We start from the raw sequence: 20000 nt of genomic DNA on the forward strand, positions 1-20000 counted from the left end.
TGCATGAACTTGTTCAAATAAACACATTCATGAGTGGAGCTCACTTTTTTTGAAGACTTGGACAGACGGGATGCTGGTTTTTACATGACAAACTTGAAGTACATACAGCTAACCTTGATAGTTAAACAGCGCTCTGAACATGGGTGACCCAAAGATTTACACTGCTTTTACAGGGGCAAATTGTGGATAATATATACAGAAACTAGCTGCAAAGCGAGCTTATTGGCTGCTCTGGGAGTGTCTCGGTATTGATATTGATATAGAATCCATTGATTAATGGCTTGTTTTAAATTTGACCAACATTTTCTTCTTCTTGTTTTAATTTTAAATTACAAACTGAAGGCTCACCCTATAACCATTAAAGATAAATCTAGCTAATTTATAAAATTGTACCCTGATTTTACCAGTAGAGAGGAACAGAAGATACTGAGGTAGATTTCTGTAGCACTTCTAACTTTTCTCTCAGACCATCATACAGGTAAGTACAGCCAAATAACAGCACATATATTATAAACCCTTTTAAAAACTTTTTTTCAGGTTGGAAGACTCTTTCTTAAAAATGGCAGGGACTCACAGCTGGAAGAGTTGGAAATTGTATTTTCTGTAGTTTATGGATGCAACAGGGCAGCAGGGTGTTTCTTCTCCTTTAATATTTCCTCCTGAGATTCAGTTACCATTACGTTTATGAGACTATAAATATTTCCTAACTACATGTCACAAAAAGCTGTGATCTTTTAACGCTGGGCAGTTTTTAGCCTGGCTTTACCAAATATTCACACGTGTAACAACGCTTTCCTCATAATGCATGAAAAAAAAAAAAATCTAATTTAGATCTTGGAGAACTACAGCAGCTCAGACAGATAACATTTTCTTGGAAGGTCTGAAGTGTAAATCTTACTTTGCAGGGCCTATGAGAATGAAATTGATGCACATACTGTACTTTGGCTTGGTCGTATTTTGTGGGAGTCTCTCTGCCCTTCAATGAATCAGCAGTGCTGAAGAATACGCAGCCTCAGAGTGCACTCCAGGACACATACCTACAGTTGAAGGTCTGGCTGCGAACACACTGCCGGGTGCCTGGTTTGGAAGCAGCCAAACATTTAAACATACAATTACAAACAGTTGTGGGTGAACATCGGGATACGCTGCCTGACTCCTGGTTGAGCGAACGATAAAATATGTGTGCAATCAGGTGTCGTAAATGAGGAAGTCCTAAAATATAACAACAAAAGCATAAAAGAGAAATAGTGCTGTTTTTCTACTTGAAAAGAGTAACCTGATTGTCTGTCTGCCTGCACCTCTCTGAGATTTGTTACGGCAGTCACTAATTTTCAGCAACTCGGGTGTCGCTTCAAGCGACGGATGAAGAGAAAGTCTTCTTTCTTATACTTCAAAGGAAAGCTCAGAAGAACTATGATGAGGCCATGGCTCTAGGTAACGTAGGAATGATATGTGTGCTTCTCAGGGTTATGATGAGTGCACATTTAAGAAATTATAGCCGCGATGCACAAAGCATGACATAGCAAGTCACAGCAGGAGAGACAGCTCTAATGAATCAAATGACTTAAACAGGAAGCCAAGCATAAAGAACACATGAAATTATATGAAAATGCACAATCTTAGAAAAAAAAAAAAGACGGAGTAACACAACCTAAACTGCTTTCCCAACACCTGGTGACAATGCTGTTGCATAAGGCATCCGTCACCCACGGCGAGCAGCTTACATCACCAGGTCATGCCCTCTTCCTTCAAAAGGCCGTCTCGGTTTTAGCACTTATTATTAGTCCCCGCTTTTCACAGGAGGGTATGTTGTCATGTGCCCGGTAGACTCTGCTGACCACCGCCATTCATCTGCAAACTGTCCAAGTAGCAGGCCTTTCAGCACGCTCATAAAGGTTCAGGATGTACTGCATCAAAGCTCCCGTAACTGAGTCTCTCTTGGAAGGGGGTGGGGCGGGGGATCAGGGTACTCACAGGTCAAAACGTACAGCAAAAGTCCTCTGAAAATTCATTCTACGGTGCCTTAAGTTATAACCTTTAATTATTTTTTTTAACATTTTGTCACGTTACGACCACAAATATTTTACTGGGATCTTGCGCAATAGATGCTTTCTTGCAATTGCAGCTATAATTCTTCTGCCGGTATGTCTCTAACAGCACATCCAGAGACTGAAGTCTTAGACTGGATGAGAAGTGTCTGTGAACATCAATTTTCAAGTCTGGCCACAAATTCTCCATTGGATTTAGGTCTGGAGCTTGATTGGCCATTCCGACATCTATATGCTTTGATCTGAGCTACAGCTCTGATTGTATGCTTTGGGTTGCTGTCGTCACGCAAGGCAAACCAGTGGCTCGGCATCACGTCTAGCTCTGACCGGTCTTCCTTTCTCGGATGAAGAACAGTATTCCTAGGCTGTGATGCTGCCGCCACTATCCGTACTCATGATGATGTTAACGGTTTTCTCCCCACGCTTGGCATATCGCATATTTTGTATTCCCCCTGACAGATTTAGGAATAAAGTAAGCTTTTAATTTTACCAACATGTTTTCTCCTCACTTGAAGTAATACTAAAGGTTGTGACTAACCCAGCCAGAGTCCCGACTTGTATCTGATAGGGAATCTGTGGAGGGAGCTCAAGATTAGGGTGATGGCAAAGGGGCAATCCAAAGACTTGGAGCTCATCACCAAGAATAAATAGTCAAAATTAATGTGGAAACATGCAAAAAGATGGTTAGCAGTAACAAGAAGAGTTTGTCTGCTATATAGATTTTGCCCGTAAAGTGTATTTCATTTATTTGATTGATTTTTTTATTTCAACTGTATAAACAACATTAATATGCCTTTTTAAAATAAAAAAAACCCTAACACACATTGTTATCATCATCTTCTGAGAGGTGCCTGTATCATTTCCTATTGAAAACTAATTTTGCGTTGAATGGAAATAATCTCAAATCTTAATCTGCCAGGTGCTTGAAGACTTTTTTTCCCCACATAGGTTCAGGTTGGTGTATAATAGCCTTTTTCTTTAGAGAATTAAATCATTTTAACTCGTTTAGTTACTGACGCGGATTATCTCTGTCCAAGTCTGTGACAAAAAAAGCAAAAACAGAAGAATTTTCTAACAGGGAAAATAGCTGCAGCTATGAATACAAGGTCTGTATGAATACAAAATGTCCATCACAGTAAGTACAAGGCATGAGAGTTAACGTAAATATATTTAATCGTTTTTTTAGTAGAGTGCACTGACTCATAGTAAACGTGTATCTTGATAAAAACATGTGACAGGTCCTCAAATTGCCACTGAGAGGAATAAACGAAGATGAAAATGGTGCTTTGGAAAATTTGTTCTTGTAATTTGATAACTTGTGTTGGGGTTGGAGGGGGTGTGCAGTCATCTGGAAGCTCCGTTTACCTTTTTCCTCTCTGTTTTTATGTGCACGTCGCCACAAACGCTTGCATGAGGGTTGCTTCTGAGCGAGGCCCAATGCTTTCCATATGTGCATGTGAAAGTCAACCAAGTCGTTTTGTTTTGATGGGACCAGATCGATCACCCATATACTCGGCACAGAAAGCAGAGCTGACGACGTGCTGCGCCACAAAGCCCAGTATTAACCAGAGGAAGGACTGCAACCAACAAAGGCTGCGTTTTGGACATGTCATTTTTTTTCTCAATCCTTAACTCTTTTTTTTTTTTAAATCATCATGTAACAATTACAAAGCAGCTGTATCTTTAATGGTTTAACTCAACACACTGAAGGTTGGACAAACTCCAGCTACTGTTTCTTTGATCAGCCCTTCTGACTTGACTCTAACTGACTCTCAGAATATATGTTTGGTTTCTTGTTGTTTGTTAAATTTCAAAATATTACAAATGTCTCCAGAGGAATGCGGGCCAAACACATAGGCCAGCTGGAATTTCAGGTAAACAATGGAAAAATGATGGTTAGTATCCAGTGTTTTCATTGTTCACAGCATTTAAACATGGTCATGGTTGATGACCTGTACATTGTTTTTGCTTTGTTCCATTAGGTATTTATTAGAAATTATTTTCCATATGGTGGCATATATGTAACAATTTTTTTTCTTCAAAATCCTTGTCATCTGAACACATTTTATACATTTTTTCATCGCACCTAGTATTGTAAATACCTGTTAACCTTCATCAAATTACTTCATCAGAGCTGTCTAATTTAAGGAAAACAAACATAACTGCAGTTTATGGGCCACAAAGGGATTTATTTACCTGGTAGAACCTGGCATCCAAAGTTTACTTCAGACTTAGCATAGGCTAGTATAGTAATCTTGTTCCATGGCATCAAAATATTTTACAGTAAATACAGCAAAACTTCATTGTATAAATTGTAATCTGCTTCTGGTTCTGCTGGAGTTTTTTTTTTCCTGTTAAAGGGGAGCTCTCCTTTCCACTGCTGTAGCATTCTCAGTATGGGGAATTGCTGCAAGGTTAACGTGACATGCAAGCAACTGTCCACTGTCACTACATGCCTGCCTAGGAGGAATGCAGGTCAGTGACTTGACCTAATCTGTTTGGCTTCCTTAGATAGAAAAAAATTATAACCAGTTTGAATAATAAACTGAACTTGACTTTAGGCACGTAACCTGGCAAACCGGATTGATTGTGTAGCACTCTACATTTTGCAGATTATCAATCTAGGAATCCTTGTATTAAATCCGTTTGGGGAATGTCCCGACTTAAACCATAATACTTCAACATGATTGCCCTGAACCGTTTGTGGTTCAGTCACTAATAGTTGAAATGCAGAATGGAATGGGTTCTCTGTGCTTGTGAATGCACAAATACTGTGAGAATTCAGTTTGCAGATAAGGTTAGTACTCGTGTTTCCATCAACCTTTTTTAATGCACATTTTTAAATATTGCATTAGAAAGGGTTTATGGAATTGGCAAAATACAAATTAACTTACTAAATTTTGCAAAAAAAAAAAAAAAAAAAAAGTTTTTACACTTGCTTAAGGTAGTTTTTGACTTTCTTGAAAAACAGTTGTGATGTGATGTGATTTACATGTAGTTCAGTTTATAGCCACTAGGGGCACAGTAAGTTAAATAGAGAATGTGATTTAGACGAGCAACATGACTTAACGACAACAGTAAATGACCTAAACAGGAGATGGAAACACATTTGTCGAATTTAGCTTTGATGTAGTAGATATTTACCTCACATGACTGAACAGCTATTTCTGTCGCCAGCGTCTTCCTGAATGTTGCCATAACGCTTGAAAACAGGCCTGGAAGCAACAACGAACGACGAAGAGACTTGAGCATTCTTAGTCTTATTTGTGAAGAAAAATAGCAACACATTCATTAAAACCTCGCTCCATTACTGATCTGTGGTCTGCGCTAGTTTTGCTTTACTTCCTGTTTATTACATCTAATGTCAATGTATGATGACATTACCCTTGGCATCGCTTGGTTAATTCGCTACAAACCAGTAGATGGAACCACATGTGATTAGAATTTTATTTTTATTTTTTTGCGAGATTATAAAAGTTTGCTCAAAATTCACATAATAACTGGATGCAAGACAACTAGGATGAAAGTAATATGTAATGTAATGAATGGACTGATGATTGGACTGAATAGATATTCTTTCTGTAAAATGCACTGGAATTACTTATTACTTATTGTCATATTTCTTGAATTTAAATCAGACAAGCAACAAAAGATGCAAGAAGCTGTATTTTTATTTATTTTTTGAAGACAAGTTCATTCAGGCTGTAACAGTCATGACTTACCCGGGGCTCACAAAGACTACGATGCGGGTTACGGTCCTGATCCAGTTCCGGTTTGTCGCAACCCCCCCCTTACACTGCTCCAAAGGAAACAGCAGCCAGCTGCGAGTCAAGCTTCAGAAAGGGTGTTGCCTGAACAGATGTTCATGTGGTCCTCTGTCGCTCATAAATGATTAAAAAACTGCTATGGTTTTTGTTTTATAGGGCAAAACCTGTTATCCGTGCACATAAATATCCTCCAAAAGCCCCTTTTGTGTTTCTGTGTTGCCGTTCGGTTCACACTAGTGAAGATAGCATAAGTTGGTGGGCTGATTTTATTGTGAAATTCACTTTATCCTGTCTAGCGCCCAACATTTCCTGTTTGGAATCTTTGAAATTCGGCAGCTTAATCCGGTGATCACGGCAGTGTCCGTTCACACTTTCTTCTTGCGGAACATTTTGCAGCACCGCACATGGCTGATGTGAGTAGACATGTTGATTTTTAGTGACTTGGGTTCCTTGCGACACAGGAACCATATCTGCACCGTATCGCCATGTTGTTCTATTCTAGGGGTGTCCTGATACCAGGTTTCTCCTGACCAAGTACAAGTACAAATACTTAAGTTTAGATACTTGCTGATTCCAGGTACCAATACTGAGTAGTTAATAAATAGGTACTTATAGATCAAAAATAACTTAACAATATCATTGACCAGTGAAAACAACTGACCACCAAGAGTGATGAATTTGATTAGAGCTTTAATTAAAGCAAACAACCTCTTGGTGTAATGCACCACTACCTGGTATAGAAGGGCATCTAGCCTTTGAGTTGCAGCGCAGGCCAGCCCACAAGGAAAATCGGTATTGGTTCAGAATATCAGGTTGCTTTTACCAGTACGAGTACTTGACGCTGAAAGTTTTCACATTAGGTGTTTCATTTTGTTGTAGTCATACTGGTGAAGTGAAGGCTCCAGCAACACTTGAAGTACTACGACACTACCTTATTAGCTGACCTATGTATTTTGGCTTTGACCCTCTCTATGCACCTAGGTAGTTAGTGAAGGTGTGCCAGAAACCTTTTGGATCTCTACGTTGAAGTCGTTTTCAGATTTTTCCGATTCCTCAGTAAATCCTGAATGTCATCCACCTTTACCTGTGAATGCAACATTTTCCATCCATTTCTTCTTAACACACACACAGGCACGCACACACACACAGGCACGCACACACCTCACTCTCCCCAAAATCCTCCCTGAGCGGAAACAGTAGTGAGCTCTTTGCTGTGGCTAAGGGATCCTGGCCTGTGTGATGTGAAAGTTAAACGTCTACTGTTTCAGAAAATAAACACGGTGGGATTGTCCCTGAGTAACACACACTTGCCAGCAGACAGACTCATAATATTTCCCCCAATCCGATGACAGCGGGGGGAGTTTTCCTTAGCGATAACAGGAATGTTTTCACACCCGTTGGACAAATACAGTGTTATCATTGCGGTCATTTCATACAGAGAAACCTGCACATGTTTTACATAAGTTCAGATCACCCACTGGAGACAATGACTGACAATCTGTTGGTCTAGCTGAAAGTTTCATTTAATGACTTATGTGGAAATTTGTCTTTTATTTTATTTTTGATCTGGCTCATAACCCCTTACTTTTTTCATTAAGGTCATTTAAATGTCCCCGTGAACCACACGGCTCTTTAAGAAGCACCAGGGCCTGAATCAACATCAGCTCTTAAAAATCCTGGGACAGACAATGACCGGGCTCTTTCTGCTTCCCTTTTACTGGCTGAGGATTTGGCACCGTTGATTCACAAGCATACAAGTATTACACAGAGACAGTTCAAAACCACAGATGCACTATAACTACATACAATAGTTGGAATAAATATTTCAACAGATTTAGTACATTTTCTCATTTAAAACAGAGGAAAGTTCATTACTTTTTCTAGGCTTTTTTTATTAAATGTGGAAAAGATATTAGAAGTTAAAAAAAAGGAAACATTTACTTGCACATCGTTAAGTGCAATAGGCAATTGATCCCTATCAGATGTACACGCATTCTGTCACAGACTGGTAATGTGTCCAGCTGGCACACAAATTACTATCAACCAGTCACACCCTAAGTGTAGGACGTGGCCAGATCCCTTAGATTCTTGGATAAGAATCCTTTTCCATCAGCCAGAGAGATAGATGTTTCAGCCCATGACCCAAAACGAACCACCAAGGTAACAAAGGAGTGTCTGGGAAGTTTCACATTAAGGCTAAGGAGAGTTCTGAATTGTCTCCAAACATGTGTTACTTGCACTTTTCTGAGATCAGATTATGGGGTAAAAGGTCCAGAAGGAAGACTCTGAGATCCCTAGCAACAATCTCCATTTCATTTCAAGTATTTTGATTGTATTTTGATGGAAAACATTTTAGCATCAACCCGTCAGTGGGTTTTGGGTCTACATCAGAGTCTACGCAATTGGGGCATGTCCAGAAAAACTCCAAAGGGAGGCAATAAATAATTGCCCAATTAACATGAAACGGTTTGAGAACCTCTAATATCCTGGGCACTATGTTATTTGGGGATTTGGCTCCTAATAGGGTCTCCCATAGCAAACTGACCTCATGGTAAGGGTTAAAGTAAGAGGGATTTAACGATCCTCATAATTATTCCTTAGTCTGATCCCACCCATGAGACCAAGAGGGATTCAGACCAAGCATGATTAAACAAGCTCAATGAATGGAAGACAACGATAAAAGGCAAACCTCACTTGAACTAAGTAGACTGAGGTACCATCCAGGAGCAAGGCCTGGAGGACAGCTGGCCGGCCTTCTTCTGCTGTCTTTGCTCCAAGGGCCTGGCCAGGGTTAACCCATAAGTCTATCAGGAAGCCCCTTCCATTTGGGCCCACCACCCGTGGGGAAGAACATCACAATCATGTAATAGGCAAGGGCCTAGCTGCTAATTCTCAATGGCCAAATCCACACCGTAGTCCTAATGGAAACCTCTAGTGAGAGCTGACGCCCTGAGCTGATAAGACCGAAAAAAATCGAAAGTATATTAGGTGTTGCTGAATTTGAGTTAGGCCAAAGTCCCTCCTGAAACGTGTGCTACCTGGTACCCCGCTACACGATAAACAGCATTGTTGTGCTTGCCTACAAAGGTCTTTCTACTAAGATGTTAATCATGTTTTGATCTGAGATTAAATATGTATTTCAATACTAACCAAAGCAATTTTGTTACTTTAATATTATGTGTTTTTGTTCACATTTTTGTTGATATTCTGTCTCTCTTCATTGAAATTAAAAGGCTGTAACATTAGACTGCTATCTGTTTTTTAAGCAAGAAAACTAAAACAAAATCATTCGTCAATTATTTTCCCCACTGAATATCCAACCTTTTCTATCCAACCTTTTCTCCTCAGTCCTTATAGGAGCTCAACGTCGTCCAAAAACAGGATATGGATATTTAAGCCTGCAGATGCTGTTTGAGAATGAGCCAGTAGTGATAGTGAGTTTCCGATCAAACAAAGCTCTGCGCTCACCCCAGGCATTCAGGAAGATCTAAATATGCAATGAAGACCCCTAGGGTTCAACTGGCTTCCTGTGCTTTCCATAAGCCCCTGTCCCAGCAGGTTCCAAGCAGGTGGGAAGGTGGTGTTAGCACACCTGACTAAATTCATTATGCGTATCCTGGCAGAACACGAGAACCATTACCCCATTTTTATGACAACAGGATGAGCATTCAATGCATGCTTGCATGTTATTAGTTCTAGTTTCACTCTAATAAAGATGAAATGGTTGTTCAGCTTGCATTCCAAGTAACAGAGATACACTTATAGACGTATCTGTATATAAATTAAAACCCTACACTTCAAAGTAACATACACTGAAGTAACAATAAAGTAAAAACACAATACCAAGTATTTTTTTTAAATCTGTCAACGTTTTATCAGCAAAGGACGTAGCTGAAGGGAAAATAACTGTGCTAAAATATTCTCCCATGTGGGGAAAACATTTCTACATCCAAGAAGTCAGAGGAATTCTTGGAATAGGTGTCCGCATTCCACAGACGGCAAAAAGATCGGAAAATGACAGTGACATGCTATTATATCCACATTACTGGCTTGGAAATTATATTTGTACAAAAGAAAATCATGGCAGGAAGCTGAAGGTGTTTGGTCATCATTTGTAGACCTCAATGCCTCCTTTTTTAATAAGAAAAATACTTTAGTACAGTATCTAAAAACAAATAATCACCTTTTGTTAACCTTTACAGAATCTAACTACTAAAATATAACGTCCTGAGATATTGCTGGTGTATTGTTGCACATCTTTGCTACAATTAATGTCTGCACATTTTGACAGGCTCTTCAATGCGTTCCAATGCGATGTAGTTCATAAGCACTTATGTGCTTATGAACTACATCAGATCATACGCTTGTTCTTTTGTTCTTGTCTTGTTTGAATTTGTTATGTCAAAGAATGGACTTGGATTTTATTATGCCTACCCACTGACCGTTGGAGACCAGTCCTCCACCCCTGCCACCCTGCATATATATCCAGTAGACAAGATTGTTGACAATGGATGCACTGCAAAAATAGAACTAAAAAAAAAAATGTCTTGAAATTAAAGTATTAGTCCTTGATTTGAGCAGGTAAATTGGACTATCTGCCAATGGAATAAGATTTTTTGCAATTAAAATAGGAACAATTCGTCTCCATCATCTTATTTCAAGTGCAGGATATCTAGTTATCTTATTTTAGGAGTGAAAATAGTCATTCCATTGACAAATATTTTTATTTACCTGCTCAAATCAAGGACAAATACATTAATTTCAAGACAATTTTACTTATTTTTAGTTCTCTTTTTGCAGTGTGATCGGATTTGATGGATTTGTTATCATATTAAAAGTTTAGTCTGTGGCATCAGAATGAATAATCAAATATGAGAAAGCAAGGAAAGCATACGAATATTGTAGTTTTTGTTCTTATTGTAGAGCAAGAAACAGCTGCATAACCTTACAAGGATAAATGAGCATACGTGCTCAAGCCATCTGTATGTAATTTGCAGACATAGAAAAGGGTTGCAGCCATGTCCCACAGGTGTAAGTAAAGCTTTAATTCTATCGCACCTTTCAAGACATATAGATCACAAAGTGGAAAAGTAACAGAAGAAAAGGAAAAAACAATAAACATCAGTCCATCAGCATAGTTAATCAAAAAAAAATCAGAAAGATAAGATTTTAGTTGCTTTTTAGAAGTTCAGCAGAGTCCACAGACCTCAAACCAAAGAGGAGGTGTTAGGATCACATTAGATCTCAAGAAGATTGCGGTATAGTTTTTAAAGTGAGCATTGAGCAGAAAAAATCAGAACAAGAATTCACAAGTTTCAACTGTGAGCCAAAAACCTTAGTTGAAAGAAGCTGGAAGTGACTGCCTTAAGGAAAGAATTTAAGTATTTATAGATCATGTTCACAAGTGAAGAAAAAATGACAGAGTAGTCTTTGCACCGATGGAGAGGCAATCGTGTCAGCTTTGGATTATCAAGGCCCCCTCCTGTTGGTCTGCTACTACAAAAGTTGTGTGACGTCATCTCCCGGAGCTCTATACGGTAATGTGATTGACCCAAACCGTTTTTGGTTTAGACACAAACAGCTGAAGCCAGAGCGGTAAAAGAATTCGTCTTGCAGGTAAGGTTACAAAAAAACCACACATGAAGCCGCAGGTTGCTGGACCCTGACCCCAGATTTTCAGTGTTGACAAATAAACAAGATTTCCTCCAAGATATGCACAAATCAAAACATTCTTTGTTATGAAACAAGACTCAAAACATGGAAAACACCATTTTATAGCAGCATTTCCTTTTCATATGAAAAATTATGTTTGTACACACTTTTATACAAAAAATGACTACACTTCCACTTTTTTTTCTCCATGAGCATTAGACCAGAGTATGACTCTAATGCCATCAGATGTGACTTTAAGTTGATGCCTTAAAAGATATTTTGCATATCTTACTAATAACACTCATGAAAGAAAAAAATAGCTCAGTTGGTGCAAATCAACCAGTGTTTGTGCACTGACAACGATGGCAGCAAAATTCAAGGACTCGGTCAAGTGAAAGGCCTTACTGAGAAATAAAATGCATGGTCTGAGTTGAAGGAGAAATGTTTGCCACATTTCATTAACCCTACATTGAGCTGAGCAGGTCTGATGAAGTCATACATTCTCAGCACCATTTTGCTTTAATTTAAGAGACTTTCACTACTGTACACAAGTCATCAATCATGTCGCGGCTTGGGCTGCCTGGAGACAAGATGCGGAAATAGCCGCATACACTAACATCCTGAACCGCATGCAGACCCTCAAAGGCACAACTGCACATTTTAGCACAACAGGAGCACTGTAAATTCACTCATTCTCTATTCATGTCCCCCAGAGGGCCTTTTTTTCCTCTTAATACACACATCTGTGAGGCAACCTTCCATGATCACTCAAGCCAAATGGCTTCAAACAAAAGAAGCAATAAAGCCTATTCACTCAGTTTCTGGCTTAAACAACCACAACAATTTACTTGGAAATAAAAATAAATAAATAAATAAATAAATAAATAAATAAATATATATTCAGGACTGTCTCAGAAAATTAGAATATTGTGATAAAGTTCTTTATTTTCTGTAATGCAATTAAAAAACATGGAATGTCATACATTCTGGATTCATTACAAATCAACTGAAATATCGCAAGCCTTTTATTGTTTATATATCGCTGATTATGGCGTACAGCTGAAGAAAACTCAAAAATCCTATCTCAAAATATTAGAATATTTCCTCAGACCAAGTAAAAAAAAAAATTATAACAGCAAAACAAAATCAAACATTTGAAAATGTCCATTAATGCACTCAGTACTTGGTTGGGAATCCTTTTGCACAGATTACTGCATCAATGCGGCGTGGCATGGAGGCAATCAGCCTGTGGCATTGCTGAGGTGTTATGGATGCCCAGGATGCTTCAATAGCGGCCTTTAGCTCATTTGCATTGTTGGGTCTGGTGTCTTTCAGCTTCTTCTTCACAATACCCCACAAATTCTCTATGGGGTTCAGGTCAGGGGAATTGGCAGGCCAATCAAGGACAGTAATGCCATGGTCAGTACACCAGTTACTGTGAGAATCTTATGTCGTCTCTTAACCACTACCATACTTGTGATTTAGTTTACTGAACCAAGCTGAGTGTTTTTCAAGGCTCAGGAAACCCTGCAGTGTTTCGAGTTAATTAGACGATTCAAGTGATTAGTTGAATAGCCTACTAGTATACTTTTTCACGATATTCAAAAATTTTGAGATAGGATATTTGGGTTTCTTAAGCTGTAAGCCATAATCAGCGATATTAAAACAATAAAAGGCTTGCGATATTTCAGTTGATTTGTAATGAATCCAGAATGTATGACATTTCATGTTTTTTAATTGCATTACAGAAAATAAAGAACTTTATCACAATATTCTAATTTTCTGAGAGAGTCCTGTATATATAAAAGATCAAAATAACCAGTGATGCCTGACACTGTCAAACCATTTTCAACCGGAGCATAAAACAACAGCTGTATGGCAGGCAGAAACCAAATTACAGAAATAGGGAACTTTTAACAAAAAGGGGAAAAATTGTGATGCATTTTAAAAAATGCTGAAATAAAAGCTATTCTATAAGATACTGTAGACATACACAAATAATTAAAAATTCCTAAACATATATTGTAAGTAGGCTGGACTTATGCATTGGGTTGTGTGGACAAGCCTGGATAAAGAAAAAAAGGCGTATCAAATTAAATTTTGCTGTCAGCATTCATCATAAGTGATCCCTTGGGAGTTTCTGTCTATGTTCTGAACTGTCTTGGTTCATGAAATGGACAAAAACTCAGCAGGCAGATCCACATCTACAACGCAGAGATTAACAAGCCCAGCAAGCTCTCTCCCATCCTGCTTTATTCTTCATCCTCGGTCTGCAGTTTAAAATACAGGTTGAGTTTAAGTATCTGAAATACTTTTTTGTTGAAGGTCTGTGTTAGAGGAACACATGTGTATTGCTTCATTCACAGTATCATTATTGTGTTCTTCCAACCACTTAACTTTTTTCTTTTTGCCAATATTCAAATATCACTCATGACAATTGAGCAAAACACATCTGAACTTTCTTTTTTTCCTCCTGTTGTTAATTTTTCTTCTGGCGTACATATATGACATGTTCTCATCAACTCATCCGAATTTGGGGTTTTATTCCAGGCATTATTTGGGCTTCGAACGCCTAGTTAGATGCTCCCACATGTAAACAAGTTTTCAGTTTACATGGTTACGCATCATAACAGATGTTGAAAAGTGGCAGATATAGAAGTTGAACTTTTCAGCATTACAGCTTCCAAACCAGCATGAGCAAACAGTATTTTTTTTTAAATATGTTTTTGCTGAAGAAATCCCTTCTGTAATAGTGCTTGTGTTCTTGTTTCTACTATACAATAGACCTTGTGTTTAAATATAATTTTAAAAGAAAAAACACAAAGCAAACTGAGATACTCCGGGCTCCAGCTCAGTATGCATCTTCGCCAATGCCTAGACGCAATTCATTATTAAACATTTTTGTTCCTTCCTTTCCCTATTTTGTACCTGTACACAATTAATCATGCAATTAAATAACTGTTTATCAATTACCTATTGTTGTTAGTAAGGTATTTTAATTAATTAAGGAGATAAATAATAATAAAATGGGAAAATATTATGAATAATTTAATAATACATGGTATTATTTTCTGAAAACCGTTCTATTTATTTGGGTAATCCCTGTTACAGCCAGGAGAGTCTTACAGAATATTGTAAATTAGGATATCTGAAGAAACCAAAATAACTTTAAATGACCTATGCCAGTTCATATTATTTATTGGAGTCACATACCCACATTAATTTATAGGGGAGTAAGTACCATGAGTCAGTGAATAAATAAAAACACCCTAAATCCCTGGTTGTCAGAGCAGGTCTGAAACGTCTCCTGGAAGGTAAAAATGTATCAAAGCTCAGTTCGAAACTTTTTGTGACACGATAATAAATCTTTTTTTATTTAACCATTTTCAACAGTAGGATTTTCAGAGTGTTTTATAAAGAACAAAAGAAAGCTTGATAAACACAGAAAATGCCAAATAGAATCCAAATGCAATACACAACAGCTCCATATTCGGGAATGTCTGGATATAGAGATGAATATGTCATTCTGATGCAAACTAATGTTGTATTTCCTTATTACATCTGCCAGATGGATTGCAGGTCAAAAGCAGGAACACAACAAATCCTAAATCAATCCTATAAAACAGCACATGTTTTATAGGATTGTGAATTTTGGACCATTAGTAGAACTAAACTAATAATGAGATTGGGGCTCTAAGATGTAATGGAAGGAACCTTGCTGTTATTCCTGCTCCAGCTTTTAAAGTCATGTCTGCTGTGTCGTTGTACGGCAGCGAAAATAGTTGGGAATTCCAGCTCTTTTTTTGTACTTGGAAGGAAAAACAGGAAAGCATAGGAATGGTTTTAAAAATTATTAATGTAGGAAGAGACCTCTTCTCTTTAATGAGAGATGTGCTGTGTGGTTTGAAAAGGGATGCCAAAAAGAACTTGTGGAATATATGGAAAGAAAGAAAGCAAGACAACTACAGGCTTTAATAATGTTACAACACAGCAAAAAGCAGAAGTCTTTTGGGCCCTTTAAAGCCACCCCATCACTCATTCTAAGCAGCCTGTCTGTCTCAAGGAAATACCTCCTTAAAGCAATCTGTTTCGATACATCCATTGGACCTGTCCATGTAATGAAGCAGCCGCTCTGCTGCCAGTACTGGACAGTCTTCATCATCATTTCCTTCCGTGAAACTCCCAGAAGAACTCAAGGTCTTCATTTCCAACATTACCTTAGAGTATAAAATCAGAGCGAAGATAAATCCTGTATATTACCCCGTTCTCTGGTGAAACAGAACAAATTCAGCAGCCTCTATCGTGGCTTGGAATCTCCACAATGGTGCCCAAAGAGCTCTCGACATGAGCTGGAAAATGTCCCAGAAACATCAAGAAGAAGCTTTGCATTTACAGCCGCAAAAAGAATATATAGTAGGAAGGGTTCCGTTCTCTTGCAGTCACATTAAAAGTGTTGGCTAGATTTTGTGCAGCTCGTCCAATTGACGTTGATATTCTGCTGTTCAAATAAGCAGTTCTGTGGTGCATCAGCTCCTGGCAACCATCTGTGTATATAATAGAGTCACTGATCTCACCACTTTTGTTTCAATGCAAGTGAACTGTGTCTTAAGCAAGGTGTAAATGTAGGTTCAGCGAAAATGTACCACTCTCAGGCCAATATCTACCATCTTGTTCTTCAGCGGTGGCCTATGTATGCTTGCCCGTTTATTTTCTTCCTAAATATAAAGCTTACCACTCTGACTACTATACTGCAACAAACTGGTGAAATTAAGCAATTATTCTACGTCTTTGTGGATTTAAAGTTTAGCAGTTCCTTGTTTTTCACAGCATCCAGAAGAACTGGAGGAGGAAAGGAGCAGGTCCAAGAACTTTTATGGGAGAAACTGGCTGTTAATAATGCTCCTTGATTGTTGCTGTCGTAAACCTTCCCATAAATGTCACATAGAAGAATGATATACATCTGTACACAAGCACCACGCCTCCAAGCAGCAGACATCTCACTCCCTTAAAGACTCTTGGAAGTCTGGATTATTCTGAAATGCACTCAGCAGCCATTTTATTAGGTACACTTTCGGTTTGCTGGGTTGCTCTCCCTTTTCTCATCAAAACTGACTCGGTTTTTTTATGCCATAGATTCAGTCATGTGTCATTGCAAAGATTTTGTTCAATATCACTACAGATTTGTTCACCCCGATGTGCTCTGTTGGATCGAGATTGGATGACTGTGGAAACCATTGGAGTACAATGGACTAATTGTCGTGTTCAAATTGAGATATTTTGGACTGTGAAAAATGGTGTGTTATTTTACCCAAAGTAGACTTCTTCTTTTTTCGCTTATTTTCACTGGATCTTGGACCTTTCTTCATTGTTTCGTTGGGAGATGCTAATAGCCATTGGCCGTTTCCTTGTTTTAACTCCTGCTGCGCATGCACGGCACGTACAAATATAAATAAAACATGAAAGGCCTTATTCACTGACAAACTGAGCAAAAACAAAGCATAAAAGACCAAAATAACAATTAATACGACCACAGGATGTGATAATGTTTGATAAAAACTTTGTATGCAACCACAGTGAGCTACTGGCGTATAAATGTAAAAGAAAAGTCAAATAACGTGGCTATGCACCTTTAACATCCATTTTTTACCATTTCTGATGAATGAAAAAAACTAGATTTTTTCTCACTCTGCTGAATTCTCCTGCTATTGTCCAATCTGCTCTGTCTTCTCTAACCCCCAGTTGGTCGTGGTAGATGGGCATTCACAATGAGCCTTTTTCTGCTGGAGGTTTTCCTGCCTGTTAAAGGGGAGTTTTCCTCTCCACTGTCGCTTCATTCATTCTCGGTATGAGGGATTGCTGCAAAGCCATTGACAATGCAGATTACTGTTCACTGTGCCTCCACGATGTTTCATGAGGAGTGAATGCTCCTTGTCAAGACTTGATGCAATTTACTGGGTTTCCTTAGATAGGAAACTTTTTGACCAATCTGTCTGGAAGATTTGATTGAATTTGACTTTGTGAAGTGCCTTGTGGTGACATGTGTTGTGAATTGGCGCAATATAAATAAAATTTCATTTAACTGAATTGATGTTGGTTTGTACTTCACCTATACTTCTCTAACATGTCAGGATGCTTGAATGCATTTAGTAGCTTTTGATTGGAAATTATTGAAAAAGTGTGCCTAATATAGTGGACAGTTTAGTTTTTTTTATTTAAATGGGACATATGCTTTTCAGCTCTTCATTTTCACACCGAAGTCATTCATTTGGTGTCTATATAAAGTGGACCGCAATGCTTTGGTCTGTATTTCTCATTAATTTTGCCTCCACCTTCCTCCTTTTTATCCCTGTCCTGAGGTGTGTCTGAGCGCAATTGGTTTTGGTGCTGTCTTCACACCCAAAAACTATATAAAGACATCTATGCAACTCCTGGACAGACTACATTTAACGTTCATAGAGACTCCAAGTACACAACTAAATGCATTTAAGGGCTAAAAAAAGTAAATTTTGCATATGGCCCCTTTAACAATAAAAGGTAGGATAGACATTTTTCACTGGATATGTATGTACTCATGTTCCAAGAATATGAAAAAATACAAATGTTCAACCCATGAAGTAGTCTGTTATAGTCATGTTTAGACATTCCTATGTTTATCATGTATCCAAGCTGTAAGGGGATGTTGCTAAGAAGGAGTAACAGTCTCAGGACAGAAAACAAGTTAAACAAGGGGTACAAAGGTGTGCCAGACAGAAATATAAAAAGGGGCCAAAAGGTTTATTCTGGTTTTGCACAGTTACAAAACTAGTTCCATCGTGAAGCTGGCCTTGTGCACTCAAATTTTACAGTTTCTAATTTCTGGATTAAATTACACGAGACAATAATATAAAGTAGTTGCTCTTATAAAACCCAGACCCAGAGAGCTGAGAAGTCTGGAAAATGAGACAAACATAATGTTGGAGGTTGATAGCAAACAGCTCATATTCTACACAAAGATGAGACAAGGGAGAGTGGGGAGACATGCTGCGGGGAACTGAAGGGATTTGGGGTTGGAATAAAGAAAACTAATTTGGATAAGTCATACATAAAACAAAAGAGTCTTTGTAAAATTATTCAAAACACTCTTATTTAAATTCCTCAACTAGTGACTTTGTTGAGCCTTGAAAACAAAACTGTGGATCGAGAAAATTACTGAACCCCCCCACACTCGATCCACATCTCTAGTAAGAGCTGTGGACCGGGGACCGAAGTGAGGATGTTGGATGTGACAGTGATGCTGGGGTGGCAACAGGCCAGGGGTTGATACCAGACTCTTCACGCCACAAGGAATGAAGCCGGTCTGGCACAACGGCTCTGAAATATACAGCGCTCCCCCCTCCAACTAACCATCATCAATATGGTAGCAATCAGCTGTGGGTAAAAAGATGTTGATGGAAAAAGAATACAGACAGCCACTTGAATCATCCACCTCCCCACATGAGGCGCCCCGATGTTCCCGTTCATACCTCGCAGAGAGTCAGAGGAGATTGTACGTTTTGAGAAATGAACAAACTAACATGGCTGGTCTGGGCAGACCGGCAGAGACAGACATGCCAGTGGTCGAGGCGGCTGGCAGGGGACAAGACGCCGCAGCTTCCCTCTGTTTCCCTTCCTTTACCCCAGGACACACATATGAATGTTCTCTCCTGCTACCGGAGAGCATATAAACACTGTTATCCTTTCTGCTGATTCCCCCATAAGAACCCACAGTACAAAATTGAACCATTCTTATGGTAATTTATGTCTTAATGGATTTACAAGGTTGCCCTGGGCCTGAGGTAAGGGAGCTTTTCACATTGGAGCGTTGAAAGTCCTCAGCCAAGTGAGAAAAGTTTGACTTATGGGCTCACTAAATCAAATCTCCCCAGCATTTAGATCAAAGATGCTGTTAAAAAACAATCCCGTGCCCACAAACAGACACAGTCCCAACCCTTAACACAGTCCAAGACACATCCTTGGCAAGGGAGCACGTGCTAAATCATACCCCCTTTCCCACCAACACACACACTCACACACACACATAAAACGTAAAACATTAATGACTGTTTTTTTACAGACAAGGATCCGCATGTTGTGGAGTTCTCTAAGACTTTACTGTAATTGTAATGCTGTCTTTAGCGTTAACGAGATCTTCTGTTAAGTTTCCATTGTCAAAAAAGAAAAAAAAAAGAAAATAAACAGTTGGAGCAGTTGAACCTCAGCATTTTTGCAGTTCTCCACGGCTGTGCGGACACTGGAGCTCTGTTGTTTCTCTCTGCTAAATACCCTCTAGGAAAACTCTCACAGGTTAAGCTAAATGCGTTCAAAACCAGCGTGTCATGATTTTACCACACTGATGTCACTGTTTTAATAGCATAGGTTTTCCTTAACTCCGTCGTTGCGTTTACTTCTTCAATAGTGTTCTCAAATCGAAAACTATGACAATATACTGCTCTTGAGCTGTCTGCATGAATTGGAGAAGCGTTTATTGAGATTAAGTTATTCAAACTGCAGCCCA

This window comes from Fundulus heteroclitus, chromosome 2 (genome assembly GCF_011125445.2).
Source record: "Fundulus heteroclitus isolate FHET01 chromosome 2, MU-UCD_Fhet_4.1, whole genome shotgun sequence".
Lineage (NCBI taxonomy): Eukaryota > Metazoa > Chordata > Actinopteri > Cyprinodontiformes > Fundulidae > Fundulus > Fundulus heteroclitus.